The following is a 16963-nucleotide window of genomic DNA, read 5'->3' as shown; positions in this document are numbered from 1 at the left end:
GCATTTTGTGAATATTCCTAGTGGTCCTCTTCAGATTATCTTGGTAAAAAAAAAGTTTGGAATAGGATAGATGGAGAAGAAAGTGTTTGAAGCTAATTGCTTATACACTTACTTAATTCTGAAGAACACATTTGCTGTACAAAAAGTTTCAACTGCACAGTTTTGGTCTGTGCCAATAGCCAATATGTGGAAAAATGCAGGTATTTTTAATAGGATTGGTTTAAAAGGTGAAACTACTTCATTAGTGGCTAAAAGTATAGGAATCTTGCTGTTGGTTCTTCTCTAGATGGGAATGCTATCTTGAAATTCCAAAATGTTGTCAGGATAGTTTCAAGTGTTTATACTTGTTGATGGAAATCAAGCTTCCAGTCTAGTGAAATCCTTCTGCTTATCTCTGATAGGATTTAACAAAGTTTTGACATGCAAAGTATTTACAATAGTAGGGAAAAGGATACAAGAATGCTGCCTTTAAAGTAACAAAATGATTCATGGTCATTGCTTTTTGACATGTTCTTTAAAGCATAATGGTATGAAAATGCTTACAAATTAAAATTGTATTCCACTTAACTATGGCATTGGCATTTTACAGGGAGTTGGGTAAGAACCTTTCTCCTTTTAATTAAAGCAGTCTAGTGGGGATTTTGTATTTTTCATCAAGTTACTAGTTATTTTGTCTGACAGTGCAAAACTGGAGAGTTGAGATAGACGACTTTATAGTCAACATGTTGCAGGCTTATAGGATCTGATTTAAAGTAGCCCATAGAGAAGTGATAGTCCTTCTGTGTACCTTGATAATCAGACACCCCAACAGATAAAACAAATAGCAAAACAAAAAAGGGAGTACTTATTTTTCCTGATTTTTTAATCAGCAAACTCTTCCCTAAAGATGGATCAAATCCTCTTATTTAATTTATTCAGCATAAATGAATTAAATTAAAACCTGATTAGCCCACAGCTGGGAGAATCTCTCTGCAATGACTTGGAACACTTGCTAGGGATTAACCCCAAATCCCAATTCTTCTTCATTGCCTGTTCTAATAGCATCATTTGTTCATGACGTTAGAGTCCTTCTTTCAGAGGTTACTGAAATACTTACGTGCCTTTAACCTTTCACATTTTAAATGCTTATGATTAACTTCATCAACAAGAATTTTCTGAGAATCAGTCTGTGATTCAGTATTTATGAAGCTGAGTGCATGAATTGCACTGAAGTATTATTTAACTCTAAGCAGGAGAAGAATTGCTGTGATTGATTCCATTAGCTTGCTGTCAAGCTATGGATGCATCTTTTCTGCTAAAGACAAAAGCCCTTGTGAAAGTACTTGCTCATTATCCTGAAATAATAGGATAATACTATGCAGTTCAGTATGAAAAGTTTTATTCTTACATCAACAATATGTTAATGATAAGCATAACATTTGCCTATTGACAGACTGATTTCTTCAGAACAATCAATCATTACATATCTAATGTTTTTAGAAATTTTACAAAGAAGTTGCATTTTTAAGGCCAGATCATAGCCAAAAGGTGGCAGTATTCTATTCAATATTCATTTACAAAACAGTATAAAAATGCATGTATTTATTGACACTTTGCTTCTAATATCTGATCAAACTGGATAATCGTATCCTAAAAATAGTGTCCATTTATGAAAAGGACTTATTTAGACTGAATGTAGAAATTAAATTTGTTGCTTATACATTAAAGTTTGCTAAAAAGAATCTAGTTTGTAAATTTTAATTATTATGTGTTTAGTGTTTCACATGACACCTACATTGTCACCAAAAGAGAACTCTGTGGCCTGGGGGTTTTTATGAAGTGCTTAAGAACATTAGAACTTTTTCTGCAAGTGTTGGCAGAGTTAACTCATTTTACCTTCAAAAAGAAAGAAATTAATCTCCACATGCTTTTAATATGAGCCAAAACTGCTGCATTAAAACCAATTTGTTTTATACACCCTAGAGATTGGTAATATTTTTCATTAAGTAAGTATGGGCTTTTTTGTGCTGAGACAACAATAACTTGAAGAATTGCTGAAATATTGCTTTTCCTGCCTGCCAAGTTGTTTAGCTGTACATCAGTGGTTTGTGTCAGGATAGATTGAGATTGAAGTTTGACTGTTAGTAGGAGAGAATGCTTGCAAGTGCAATTATGTTCAGGCAAATATTTTCATGTAAATTTTGATCCATTGTTACATCAGATGTTATTATGAATTTACTGTAGTTACAGAGTAAGTTTAAGTCAAATAAGGTAAATATATATTGTGTTTTAATGTATGAAATACTTTTAAAAATCACTTCTTGTCACAGTCTTTTAGAAATATTTAAGAATGAAGGATCTATTCTCCAAATATTGGCCATTCCAGTTTTCTGTTAATATTTTGTTGGTTTTTTTCAGTGTTGAAAAGCTTTGATAAATGTTATATGTGAAATGGAAGAAAACATGATTCAGTGGGCAGGACATGGGAAATCCAAATGAAATGGTACTGCTTTTTAATATGCTTTGGTATTCACCTCCTGTAGAGAATAATTCACACCTATCAATCTTTTGTGATGTCAAGCAAAACATGGTACAGTTCCCAAGAGAACTGGAATTAATAAGTCTTTTGATACATCACTGACTTCTCTGTTTTGCCACTTAATTTTCTCCAATAGCTCACTCACTGAATCTCTGAGGGCAGTTTCTTTTTCCAGAAAAAAAGGATGTGGCACATTTTTATTCAAGAATCATTTTGGTGTTCTCACATGGACAGGAAGATGATGTGAAATTTCATTCTTTATATAGTCAAATAAGGCAGAGCATCGTATCAATAGCACAAACTCTGGAAACATCATGAAGGTAAGAATGAAGGTGTTGGACAAACATAGTTGAATACCACAGATATTACTAAGAAACTGCTCAGAAGACCAAAATGGATGATGATATTTTTTTACCAACAAATCATCAGTTTTAAACATAAAGTCCTGAGGAAGAGCAAGTGTGCAAATGCTGACTTTGCTAATAATCTGTTTCCTGCTGGGCTCCAGTGTTTGTGATCCATCTCCTTCTAGAGTTTATTCCCAAAGAGTATTTTAGAAAAGCTTACTTATATAGAATGGCCTAGAAATTTCATGAAATTATTCTGGGAACAAATCCAGATAGTGAAAACTGTGGGATATATTCTTGTTTATGGATATTGAAAAGAACCATTGATTATGGCAGTGTGCTCCCAAGATACTGAATATATATCCCTAGAGGAGTAGAGGGAAATCTTGTCAGTGATGTGTCACAGTTTAAGCAAATTTAGTCAGGAATCACAGCACAACTACAGCAATAATATTTTTTTTACATTACCCTTCAAATGATATGAGCACATCTCCATCTAAAAGCAAGAGTATATGCTTTTATTAAAAGTAAAGTGTAATTGTCCTAGCAGTCCTCATGTAGGAGAATATGCCTTATGCATGTGTAGTTACATAGGAGAGCAAATGATGCTTAGTGTTTTCTTTTTGTGATTACACTGGGAGGGATTTATGCATTGAGGTACTAATCTTAAGGGTAAACTTCCTTGTGATAGTATGTAAATAGAGCTCTAGGTTTATGTTTTGTCTGCTAAGAGAAGGATGAACTCCCTGAACAAAACAGAACAAAAAGTGGAAGGATTTGGAAGGTTTTTGTGTTCATGCACAGGATGAGGTTTTGCATCTGCTGAATGCAGGTCTGCTCTATACCATATATTTGCTGCTGTGGATGACCAGTGCCTGTGCACTTGCTCCTAGGGGCTGCTTGTTCTGTACTCTAGAGAGGCCATGGTTTCCTGTTGAACCTCTGCCTTTGCCAGCTCCCTGTTTTGTCCTGATGCCCAATGCAGCAGTAGGTGGAATGGGAGACACTGCACGAGGATGGCCATTGCTGAAGTGCATGTGTTGCATCACGTGTTGCTCATCAGGTAAGGGTTATCCCTAAGGCTTGCTGGCATTTGAGTAAAAATATAACTGGCTTGAAAATTTTTGTCTTCTGTGTTCCTCCAAGAAAAACTTGTGATGTGCAATAAATTAGCAGTTATTACAAAACTGTGTTGGTGTTTCTGTACTAGACCTTTTAGGAGATAGATTCCCAGCAATGTTTCCAAGCTTCAGTTCTGATCAAACAGACTTGTTTAACTTTAATAGATTTAATTGGTGAGCAAAACTTGCCAAAATCTAGTTTATTACAGTTGTATGCCTCTACTCAGGATTGCTTTTGGGGAATAATGGCAGGGCAGGACATAGGTTCTAGGAAATTTTGTGCCTCTTAGGAGATTTGATATTATTTAACTTGGGCAATAAAGTGCAAATCAGTCTGCAAGGGAAATATAATTCATATGAACAGTTGCCAGCTCTCTTGGAAGTTAAAGGGAGACTTCTCAGGGACTGAAATGGAGTTTGATATGCTGCACCTCCTCTGAAGATACTATTAACAGTGCCATTGCTAAAGAACATACAGACTGTGGCACTGATCCTGTGCTGTTTGTGCTCTGAAGTTGCTGTGAAATAGTAAAAATCCATTTTTTTCCTAACATTTTTCTCAGGTCACACATTTTGGAGAAATACATTTGGTGAATGTCATCATGCACTCAATATATATTTTTCTCTAGAGGATTTGGAGCTTTGTTTTGAGGGCTGTTTTTAATTATGCTGTATGCTTAAATACAGTATTTTAAATTTCTATTTTTCTACCTAAAATTTAGAATGTTTTCAGGACATTTTTATATTTTTGGAATTTTTGGAGAAATTCCCAGTTTTCCAATTTCAGTTATGTTGTACATGGGATAAGTGTCTTGTTTAATTCATCACATTTTTCCTTCAGGTATGTATAGGAGAGACTTGAAAGAGGATTATTTCTTGCTGGAGCTTTAAACTGAGAGCCCATTATGGAACCTTTTGAGGTGGGCTTCGCTGGCTTTAGAGAACTTAAAATAGTAGAAATAGTAAGATACTAAGATAGGATTTTTAAAACTTAGAGCTACTTCTTTTGCCTCCTTGAGCATGATCTGATAAAACTTTAATAAAAATGCCCAGATGGACAGCTTTTCTTGCATGCATCAGCCTTGATATCATATGTAGTAATGTCTAACATCAGCTGTGAGTCAGTTTTTAAGCTGGCTCACTAAAGAAGCGAGGCTTCTGCTGTCATGCCACAGGGACCCCTGCTCATCCCTTTGTAACCTGCAGGTCAAATCAGTTTAAAGGTGGGGTAGAGATACCAGAAGGGAAAATCTTCTGCAGTAATTCCAGGGACTGAACCCAACCCCTGAACTTATTTGTTCATGTGCCAGAGAATGAGAGACTTGATTTTCAGGGAGGACTTGAAGATGTGATTTCAAAATGTGTGTGTGTGTGTGTGTGTGTGTTAAGGGGTAGGAGGGATTGTTGATGTTCAACCCAGAGTCACAAAGACAAAATCAGCTTTTCCTATTCAAAAAATATTTGGCTGCAGCTAATCAAGTGCAACAAACCTTAAACACTTATTATTAATTGCTATCTAATGTATCTACAGTTGAAAATGTGCCCGTCTACTCAGCACTAGTGAGCTGAGCATCTGGAGTATTGTGTCCAGTTCTGGGCTCCTCATTACAGGTGAGACATGGAGGTCCTGGAGCTGAGGGTCCAGTTGAGGGCTACAAAGATGATTAAGAATCTGGAGCTCTTATGAGGAGAGGCTTAAATACAGGGGCCTATTCAGCCTTGAGAAGAGGTGACTGAGAGGGGACACCATAAATGTCTACAAGTATCTGAAGGGAGGATGTCCAAGGATGGATCCAGGCTCTTCTCAGTGGAGCCAAGCAATAGGACAAGAGGCAATGGGCAGAAATTGATGCACAGGAAGTCCCACCTGAACTTGAGGAAGAACTTCTTTACTGTGCAGGTGACCACATACTGAAAGAAATTTGCCCTCTCTTCAACAGAGAGATTGTGGAGTCTCCCTCAAGAACATCTGGACATAATCCTGTGCCATGTGCTCTGAGATGACCCTGCTTGAGCTGGGAGGTTGTACCAGACGACCCACTGGGATCCCTTCCAACCTGACCCATCCTATGAATATATAGCCACACAAGGTAAAGGAATTTAATATCCAAGAACCTAGCACTCTTGGAAAATTACTGTTGGTTTTGGGGACTTCTGTGCTGAGTCTCAGTCATCCTAAATTTTTCTGAAATTATTAAAAAATCTAAATAGTAGAACTTTAAAATGTTGAAAATCTTCAGGGAAAAATACAGCCTCTAAAAAGACAAGGCACATCCATATGGATGATGAAGCTTAAAATACCTTACTTGATCTTTCTGGCAACCAGCCTATAATCAGTCTGCAACAAGACCTCTCTATGTATCAGACTTTAGGAACTGCTGAACTCATGAGAAATATGAAAGTAGAAGTGAACTTGTTCATACTTCTTTTCCCATAGTGGTGAAGTAATGATCTAATACATGACTGAGAGGAAAGGTATGGGCAGTGCTGCTTGAAATCATGACCCCAAGGGCCTTGCTCTTTTGGGTTTAGGTCAAAGCTATAGCAAAGGTGGTGTTTTCTATTCCTTTAAAAGGATGTCTGTGTTGCTAACACAGGCCCTTGGAGGCATGATTAGTTACTCAGAAGAAAACGCTTGTCCTCCGATTGGCAAAATGTGTGTAGAAATCACAGCTGTTACTACAAATAAAATGAACATGCACTCAATAGCTGTAAACTCTGAGCTTGGACAAAAACTGTCTGGCTCTAGCTATTGCTGTTCTGGAAATCAAAATTTTTTTTCATCTACATGTTGCTTTGTCCTGCCTAAGGATAAAAGGGTATAGATTTTGAAATGTTGGACTGCTTATATAGGTAGAATATTTAATGATATTCCTTAATGAAAATGCTTGAGCTGATTTACTTAAATGTTGACATAAATGGAAGCAATATCTGATTTTCATAGGAAAGCTAGTAGACTGGCTACCTGCTTGAGAACAGAAACTCATGTGAAACTGCCCAAAGCAGAACACTTTGTAGATAGTGGGGTTTCAGAGTGTACAGTACATGTTCATTGACAGACTATAAAACACCAGTAGGATATCTTACAAGGTGTCTTCATATTTGCATGTGTGTTACTGGCTATTCTGTCCCTCCATAAATCAGTATACTTCTAAAGATTAGGAACAGAACTGTTTAGGCAGTTTCATGCAGACTTGAAAATAAGGGATGATTCAACAAGCTGCCTTATAAACAACAAGTCTTCTCAGTTCACTAAAAATTCACTTTTCCAGGTTTTAATCATCAAAGTAGCTTGGAATACAATTCAGTGTATTTGTATTTTGATTTCACTGCTGATAGCTCATATGTCATCCTATTTATATTAGTTGTGCTGAAATTAAAAGAGAGTTGCAGGATCTGGATGAAGATATTATCTGCCTCATTAATTGTAATGGAACTACTCATTGAATGAGTGTGAACGAGACAGATTAATGCACATTTAAATCCATGGACTCAAGTGGGACAGTTTTCATTGACAAAGAAAATTATACAAGGCAAAGTCATGTTCCTGCAGATCTTTGTTGCAAACAAGGAATAGCTAACTTCAGGACAGGTTAATTAAGGATTAAAATGATCCTGATGTATTTCAAGTCATATAGAATAAAGAAATGATCTCCTAAATTGAGACAAGGGAGTGCAAAATGAAATTACTACAGGAAATACCTTTTTGCTCTGATCATGCTAGAGATCGAATTCTGTGGCCATTCTTTTTTCATCATTTGATTGATTGATCGACTTTTCCTTTAGTGTTCCTTAGATTTGATTTTGCCACTGAAAGCAAATATAATAAATAGAAATAGAAATCAGTGTGACAAATACAGATAAATTATATCAATCCAGAATATTGATTTAGAAATTCACAGTTCTCCTTGTAGAACAACAGAAATATTTTGTATATCGGAATATTTTGTATAGGAAGCACTTGCCAATATTGCAGAAAGCCGCTCAGAGGTAATGCAGTAGATCTAGATTGTAGGAGCATCAGGGAGATGAGAATCTTGTCTTCCAGAGAATTCCAGCTGTTTACTACAAGGCTTAGAGCAGATATCTTACAGAACCATCCTGAAGCATAATAGTAGAAAAAAAGCATCTTTCAGATTTATTTTTCCTCTAATTTTAAAAGCCCTTTGTCTTTACTTGGCACACATTTTCAGAGGTGCCATATTTCTTTTTTTCAGGTCAGTATATATCCTGGAATAGGCTAATCTTTACCAAAGGCAAATCCAAACCTACCCTGTCATCAGAGACTGTAGGAATGTGACTTTGAACTTAGGGCAAATTGCAAAATGTCTCTTGTGTGCTTCAAGTACAATGTAGGTACAACTTACCTGTGGAAGTTTGGAAGAGCAGTGGGATCAGGTTTCATCCATTCCTTCTAAGTGTTCTAATCACCTTTGTGATTAATAAGGTTGTTGGCACAATCATCATGGTGGGCTCCAGCAACAAAAGAACACCAAATGACTGAATTTCAATGAAACCTCAGGACCTAAGCTTGGGAAGTAGTGGCCATCTCTGAAACCCTGTTTAATGTGTCACAGCATTCTGAGTTTGACACCATTAGAGTAACTTCTCTCAAAAACAGACAGGTTTTTAGACATGTGTTTTCTGATAATACCATTGAGCAAGGAGGAGAAAAATTTCACTGCAGGTGTTAAACAACTTTAGCTGTAACTTTGGGAATTTTTTCAGTAGGACAGAAAATCAAATGATTGATTAGCTGCCCCCATTGACTAATCTGTCAAATCTTCCTGCATGCCAATCAGAATTTTGCCTTTAAAGTGAAGGAAGTAGTTCTTAGGAGCTTAGTTTTAGAATTATTCATGTCGCAGAATGGCAACCAAATAATTAGTGGGTTGAGTAATTTCATTCACTGATGTGCAGAGATGGCATGTAGGAATTGTTTGAATCATAACTGGGTTACTAAAGACGTGGAATATGTGGCTGAAATGGCAGCTTTTAATACTGTTTGCAAGTAAAAGAACTTCATTTTCCCCATTGTTTTAATCTATATTTCATTTTACATTGTATTGTTCAAAGGAGGCATCAATAATCCAGTTTTTCTGCTGTCATCTGTGTGTCCTCTGTGGCTTGGTACTGCAGATCCTGATTATTGAATGTTCCTCATGTCAGTGCATCCATGCAGGACTGTAATTGGAAAGAGGAAAATCTGTGATGCTGCTGTGAGTTGTTCCTGAAGGAAGAGTTGCAAAACCAAGCAGTTCTCTGGGGTCTTAGACTGCAAGTACCATAATGCAGTGTGCCAAATGTGCATAGGAACATTGCAAACTTTGGTGAATTTTCATCATCTCCACTGAAAAAAGAAATCTTTTTAGTGGTCCTGTAGGCAGTGTGGATGGGAAGATTGATTAACACGTGCTGTAACTAAGCCCCCATATTGCCTAAACTTTAATTTAAGTGGGTAGTTAAATGTTGTTGTCAGAAGTCTGGCACAGTTGAGGAGCAGGATTCCTTCTGTCATGCATTGATCAGTTGATAGCTCTTACCAGGGGCTGCCAGGAGAGAAGGAAATCACGTGCTGTCTGTACAAAAGCATGTTGGCTCTGGTGCCTGGCCCGTGCAGACAAACATGGGAAAAGTGTGCCTGTATTGGGGCCTGGGGTGGAGCCTTTCTGTCACCTTCTCACTGTCAGTTTCTGTGTTTGCACACCACTTTCTGTCAAGCTTTAAAATCAAACCAACTTTCTGGAATTCAGAGCAGGCTCTGAATTCCAAAAACTTGGTTTGATTTTAAAGCTTGACAGAAAGATATGGATTCAATAGCTCATGAAGCCTCTTTTGAACTGCTGGTGAAACCTTGACCATGTTCCCACCATGGGAAGGTTTGAAGGCTGGAGGTTACAACTGACTTGATCAGGATTAGACTTTTGCCTTGTGGATCTGTGCATGGCTTATAATTAAATTTCCAATTACTTTTAAAGATGCTGAAAATGTGTGGTGCCCATTGACTTTCTGTAGGACCTCAATAGGATGTTAACATTTCAAAAGACAAATTTTTTGTTTACTAACTTCCAATAAGAATTTAAGATCAATTTTAGACTATTAAATTTGATCTTTTAGCTACTCCATTAACTTAAGGAAGCAATAGTACCTGTCCTACCTGTAGCTACTACTAAGGTGAGCACATAGAAACCCCATAGCCTTGCACTGCAATCTAGCCATTTGCTAAAAGTGCAAATGTTCTTACTTGTTTACCAGTGAGCTGTCAGCTGGGATTTGCTTTATTCTGCTGTATTATTGCTGCTTTCTCTTTTTGCTCTTGATGTTAATAAAAAGCTCAATATGAAAATAAAATTGTGAAAATCAGAACTGATGCATGAATATGACATTCAAGAGCTTTTTTTTGTCTTTCTTTTTAAAGAGAGGCAATATTTGCTGAATGTGAGCAGTATGTATGGCTCTGTGGGTGTGCATACCAGAGCATGTTTCTGAGCCTTTTTGCAATAAACTGCATGATCATACTTTAGCTTTTTTGATCCCAGAATCTTAACACCACCTTGCAGCCAGTGACCCTATAATGAATGTTGCATTTACATTACCAAATCTCATCACCATATGTCCGTGAGTGCTGTGGGGCTCAGATCAGTTGAAGACTGCTGAAGTTAGGTCTGTGAAATAAAATACAACTGCTATTCTTAGGTGAGGTATTTCTGCAAAAATTGTTTAACAGTATGGATGCCAAGGAGAAATTAATTTGAACAGGGTTTTTCATGAGGAAAATAGTTTGTTAAATACTGACAGAGAGAATAAGTAAACTGCCTGAGTTTTAGTTTGAAAATGTACATACAACAAACACAGGAAGATAACTGTACTAGTTAAGAGATTGTTACTAACTTCTAGGGTGCATTTTTTTCAATAAAGTTATCCATGTGCTTTGAGGAGATAGTTCAGATTGTTTTTCCTTAGAATGATTGATGACAAAGGGCATAGAAACAGACACCCAGGCTGAATTTGAGGGTGAGTCATTCAGACCCAAATACCAAGTAAATCCAATTATTTTCATTGTACTTCTCTGAAATGATGGTTTGGTATATAGCTCAGCTGGGACAGATTTTTGGACTAGCATAGTGTCATTTTTAATGCCTGATGGATTTCCTTTCTGATGTAGTGATTTTTTTTTAATATCATAAGAAGACTTAGTGAAGATTTAAATTTAAAGACAGTTTCATACCTTTATAAATTTCTGTATGTTACATATGCATATATATTTTCTCACCTGAAGAAAGGTATGACAAAGAACCATTTTTGTATATATATTTATCAGTTCTACTGAAAATACTTAATTATTCATTGTAAAAAAGCTTTTTCTACAGGGTAATTTATTATTTATTCACAAAATTTTTGACAAATGAAGTTTGAAAGGTTTTAGATGATGATATTTCTACCATGATCTTTGGAAGACTCTTGATGATCAAAGAGGAACATCATTATGAGCTTTTTCCTTGATTCACAGCCTACTTTCAGTGTCCCTTTTATTTCAAACTCTGTAAGGAAAGAAATTACTTGATTCTAGTGCTCTTTTGTTCCTCTGTCCTTTCATGTGCTTGTCTAACAATTGTCTAATAATTTCTGAACTGGCAGCCAATTTTAACCAAATTTGACTGAGGATTAAAGGTCCCAAAACTATTAAGGTCTTATACACTTCATGAAAATTGATACTAAAGGAGAGAGACTCAAGTTAGTGCCCCACTGAGCAAAGCTCACTCACAGCTTACCATGGGGAATCTGCTTAACTGATTGCAAGTTCATGCTGGTAAAGTTAAACAAATGTACATATACTGGCTACTTCAAGCCTTAATTTTGTAGTGAACAACAGTACTGGCTTTTAAAGATTTTGTAGCAAAAGTTTTCCTTGTGCTTTTTGCATTTGGCCCTCCCTTGACTTTTCATCTTGGCAACTGATTTTTTGCTTCTTCAGTAGGAAGCTGCAAACAGCTTTTTAAAAGTGCACTTGAATCAATGTCTACTGAATTTCAAATGCTTTCAAAGTGGCAGCCTGTATGTTGAGCTCACAACTCACGTGTTACTAGCAGCTCGTATTCTGTGAGTCATTACAAGGAATCCTGAGAAGTTATGGCTTGGTTCACTTCCATCTTAGATTGATCATTAGAACTTTTTTTGGATGACTGATACAATTTTGCTTCAGAGAGATTAATGAAATCCCTTCTGATGTGATAGAGTAATTAAAGTTTGTTACTAGGATAAAATGTGTTGCTTTAGATATTTTCAACATAGTTTAATTTCCTTTCTTGCCAAAAACCACTCTTATTTTCACAGCATCTTTCACTTTGAATCCATAAACATGCATGGCAGTGTAGCTTGGAGTACATCCTTACTCAGGCTGAAATTCCACTCATTTAGGATTAAAATTTTATTCTTAATCATAATGGCTTTAATCTAGATTAGTCCTCAGTGGAAATATAGACATAGACATTTGATTTAATCTCTTTACTAGACCACTTATTCTGTCAAAGTTGGAATATCTAAGAGATCACACAAAAGGCACCAGTTAAACATGATGGGTGCAAGCTTCCTGAGTGCCATGAGAATGCAGTATTTCTCACTCTGTACTCACAGGCTTCCAGGCTGGTACCCTGGTACCACAGGTGAGAATTTATATTCACCTGGCACTGGAATTACTGTCCTGCCATCTTGCTTGGCTTGCTAGACTTTGACATATCACGTCTCCATAGGAGACCTTTATAGGAGTTCCTCTTTATAGTCTTCCAGGTCAAGAGGCTACAGAAATGGTCCATTGACAATTATTTCTCTTGCTTCCCTGGGAAGCTGTGCTACCATTTCTGGAAGTGACTCTGCTGTCTGTTCTTTGCAGTGGTGCACTTGGTGATATTACCACCAAACACTTTTCACTTCTCTCCACTGACATCCCAGATCCAGGAAAGGCGTAGTCTATCAAGCTCTCCTCAGTTAACTTCTATCCAGGAGTTTCCTGTAAAGAAACTAAAATTCACCCAGTACATTCATGCTGTAAAAATGTGTCTGCTGAAGACTGTGATGCCTGGCCCACAGACCACCTGGTGCAGGATGGTAACATCCATGCTTTACAGAGCTACTGTCCTCTGAAACAGACTGGTCATGTTCATAGTGTATGAGTTTTCTGAGCTTCACAGGGTGGCCTTACAAGTTGCTATTTTGTATGTATTTTTATGATCAAAGTGTAACATGTGGGTTGTACTTCAGTCTTCTAGAGTGGAGATTTCATTATATGAATCTTAAGGTATATGCTGCAGGGTATGGGGTATAGGCTGTGGGGTATGACGGAATGGAATGTGGGTTTATTTGCAATGGTGTTGGAGGACTTCACTGAGCAGGACCCACAGAGTGTAGGCTGGTCTGTGCTGTCTTTTGGGAAGAGTTGCTAGTGAGCTACCCATAGAGCTGCCCTCCTGCTTTGATGTGAACAGAGCTAGCTAATTTCCTTCAAAGGAAAACTGGAGAGTAAGGTAGACAGGTGACCTCTGTCTGGGAGATTGTCAAGGAGCTAAGCACAACGTGGACATGTCCGCTGAGGTGCTGGTGGGATGCAGCTCAACTGCTAAAAGATATGATGTCATACTGGGGTATTGCAGGATACAAACCAGAATACACAGCTCCTACAGGAGTTTCCTGGAGCTGTTAGTGCTTCCAATGTAAATCACCAGGTTTCACCAGGTCTGGAAAGTATAACTTTTGCTGTTTTCATGGCCTTGATCATGAGCCTGCCCACAAGAAAAATAAGGCTTAGGACAGCACAAGAAACTTAAAGAACATTTTCCTTAGCTTGATACAACTTTTTAATAATGTTACTTTACTTTATAATCATCACTTTGGGTCATTTCACACTTCTTCCAAGTTTGCAATTTGTAATATTGTACTGAATGTCCTTCACTATTTATTTAAACCAAAACTCAGTTAATGTTTCTCACCATTGTTGAATGAAACTATTGTTTTGGGTAGTAAAAATAGGATTCATTTGGTATTTGGATGCTTCTGGATACTAAAATGGTTTTGGTCGTCTCCAAGCACATGACTAAGCTTCATACCAGGCTCTGAGTCATAAAAGACTATAAGTAATGTCTAAATTCATATGCACTTCCTTGGAAGCATTTCCAAATTTTTTTCTTGAAGCTTTCACAGCTATAGGTGCATTAATCTGTCCTTGCTGTGGAAGTAGTGAGAACTAGATGCTTTTTCTAGGGCTTGTTCTTTTACTTTGAGAATACAGAAGGCATAGTTTGTGAGTTTAAATTATCTTTCCTCTCCTTCACAATGTGTGCCAATGTTGATATTTCAGGGCAAATAAGGATTGCACTTGAAAATGACACTCCCAATTGTCCCTACTGAGTGTTCCTTGCTTCTCGTTGCGGGATGGTTTTGGCACACGTGCTAGATGCCTTTGGGTGAAACTAAATTGGAGTATGGACTCCCAGAGCTCATCAAATGGACTCCAGCCACAATAGGGCATTTAGTCTATGCGACCAATCTAGAGTTAGTCTAGAAATCTCTAAAACAACCCCCAAGGAAAAAGCAAGAAAAAGATCCTTTAAATGTGAGTACTGTGGGTTTCAAGTATTTCACACTGAGTGTTCTGCTCTACCAATGCTGTCCTCTTGGTCTTCTGTGGATGTAGAAACCACGACACACAATGCAGATGTTATGTGCTTTTGAAGAAGAGAATGTCTTGGAGTTATGAGAAGAGCTTCCTGATTCTTACAGAACAAGAATGTATGGGCACTATACTATCTGGGGTTTAGTATCTGGGTAACCACTACAGCACTGAACCTTGTCTAGACACATAGTTGCATGTTGCCCTTCATAACGAATTAAAGTCCTCCTAATTGAAAACCTCTTTGTGTAGGGGGACTATGGGAAAAGCAGAGCAGTTTTCAGATGTGTATTAGGGTTTTTTTACATTGATTTTACCTTTTTTTCAGAGGACTTATTCTAGAGTTGCACTTTTTAACAATGGAAGAATCAAGGGCTATGACTTGCCGTCCCTATTTTATTTATGTGCCCAAAAATACCTTGGAGGTTATTCAAATAAATGCAATCCATTCCATTTACTTGACTGTCTGATGGCTTAATCATGCAAATAAATGTGAGGATGATATTTATTTGACTGTCTGTCATGGCGTTTTTTTGACTGTACAGTAAAGCATACTTTCTTTTTCCCCAAAGAAAAAAATTAAATTAAATGTGTAAAAACCCACCCCATGTTGTAATGCAACAGTTCAGATTTTAAACACACATAAGTCAGGACATTCAGAGTTATGACTCCCTGGAGCTTGTAGCTCAGCCATGTTGTACATGTGGTGTAGATTAAAACAGTGATTTCCTCTCCTTTCTGTGCTCCTTTCTCTTCTGAGCCTTTTTTTCTTTTAGCTTTTTTTATGGTGTCTGTGCTGGAGCTCCTCCATGGGATGGGTGATCCAGCAAAGGCCCTGGATGACATGCATGAGAGGGCAAATCCCGTGCATGCAAGACTAGTCTGCTCGCAGCAGTAGAGGAGCCCAGCAAGGAAAGGAGGGAGCCCAAGGACCACTTCTGGGGAGGCCAGCACTTCCCTTCATGGGGATGGACCTGCCTCCACTTCATACTCATCTCACACATGCTATTCTGTGCTGTCCATTTTGCAGCATTTTCCAAATATTTTTCTCTTCTCCCAGGCAACTCGCAACAAGGCAAGCAGAGAAAGCCTCAAGCAGTGCCAGGGAAGATTCAGGTTGGGCATCAGGAAGGATTTTTTCACAAAGGCTGTCAAGCATTGGAACAGGCTGCACAAAGATGTGTTGGAGTCACCACCCCTGGAGGTGTTCAAGCAACAACTGGTCATGGCACTGAGTGCTACGGTCTAGTTGACAAAGTGGTGACTGGTCAAAGGTTGGAATCACAGAATCACAGAATAAGCTGAGTTGGAAGGCAGCCACAAGGATCATCAAATCTGACTCCCTACACAGCACCATCCCCAAGAGTCACACCTTGTGCCCAAGAGTATTGTCCAAACTTTCCTTGAACTTTGTCAGGCTGGTGCTGTGACCATTTCCCTGAGAATCCTGTTCCAGTGACCAACCACCGTCTGGGTGAAGAACCTTTTTCTAATATCCAACCTAGCCCTCCCCTGACACAACTTCAGGCATTCCCTTGGGTCCTGTCACTGGGCACCACAGAGAAGACATCAGTGCCTGCCCCTCCTCTTCTCCTCACAAGGAAGTTGTAACTGCATTGTTGTAACTCTTCTCCAGGTTGAACAGACCGAGTGACCTTAGATGTTCCCCATAGAGCTTCTCCTCGAGGTCCTTCACCACCTTTGTTGCCCTCTTTTGGATATTCTCTGCTGGTTTTCTATTTGACTTCTATTATGGCACCCAAAACTCCCCCAGCACTCAAGGTGAGGCTGCCCAGAGCAGAGCAGAGCAGGACAATCCCTTCCTTGCCTGGCTGGTGATGCTGTGCCTGGTGCCCCCAGGACACACTTGGCCCTCCTGGCTGCCAGGGCACTGCTGGCTCATGTTCAACTTGCCATATACCAGGACTCCCAGCTCCCTTCATGTGGCACTGCTTTTCAGTCTCATTCCTCAATCTGTACATACACATCTGAAGGTCTTGTTCAGCCTAAATGATTCTATGAAATAAAACTTTTTTTTTTTTTTTCAACAAATGTGCACTTGTCTTGAATCTCTTCCTCAATATGCTTTACTTGTGCTGGTCTCTGTTATGGGGGGTGGCAGGGAGGGGGATGTAGTAACTTCAGAACAAACCTTTAGGTCCTCATTCTGTGCATGTCACAGATATTCTGTTGATAAGAGAACTGCACAGTATGATAATGTTTCTCCAGAGCCATATGTAGTCTATCTTGACAATGAACGATGGATGCTTCTCAGCATTCATATTGGCAAAAATTATCTGAAAAGAGAATGTGA

General features: G+C 38.2%; 1 long non-coding RNA gene across 2 annotated transcripts in view; it reads left to right on the top strand.

Moving 5' to 3' along the window:
* The window catches only part of LOC135444531 (uncharacterized), a 27425-nt gene extending 10462 nt beyond the window's left edge, over window positions 1–16963 (top strand). Inside the window, exons 1-4 of one of the 2 annotated variants that reach the window (XR_010439234.1) lie at window positions 1708–2838; window positions 3759–3928; window positions 5927–6076; window positions 15710–16963. This is a non-coding gene — a long non-coding RNA (uncharacterized LOC135444531). Of the gene's footprint in view, window positions 1–1707; window positions 2839–3758; window positions 3929–5926; window positions 6077–15709 lie in introns of those variants that run through there. The other variant, XR_010439235.1, reaches the window with a different exon arrangement.

The sequence above is a fragment of the Zonotrichia leucophrys genome, chromosome 2 (assembly GCF_028769735.1).
Source record: "Zonotrichia leucophrys gambelii isolate GWCS_2022_RI chromosome 2, RI_Zleu_2.0, whole genome shotgun sequence".
NCBI lineage: Eukaryota > Metazoa > Chordata > Aves > Passeriformes > Passerellidae > Zonotrichia > Zonotrichia leucophrys.
The sequence above is the reverse complement of the archived record's forward strand: the minus strand, read 5'-3'. Positions and strand labels throughout refer to the sequence as shown.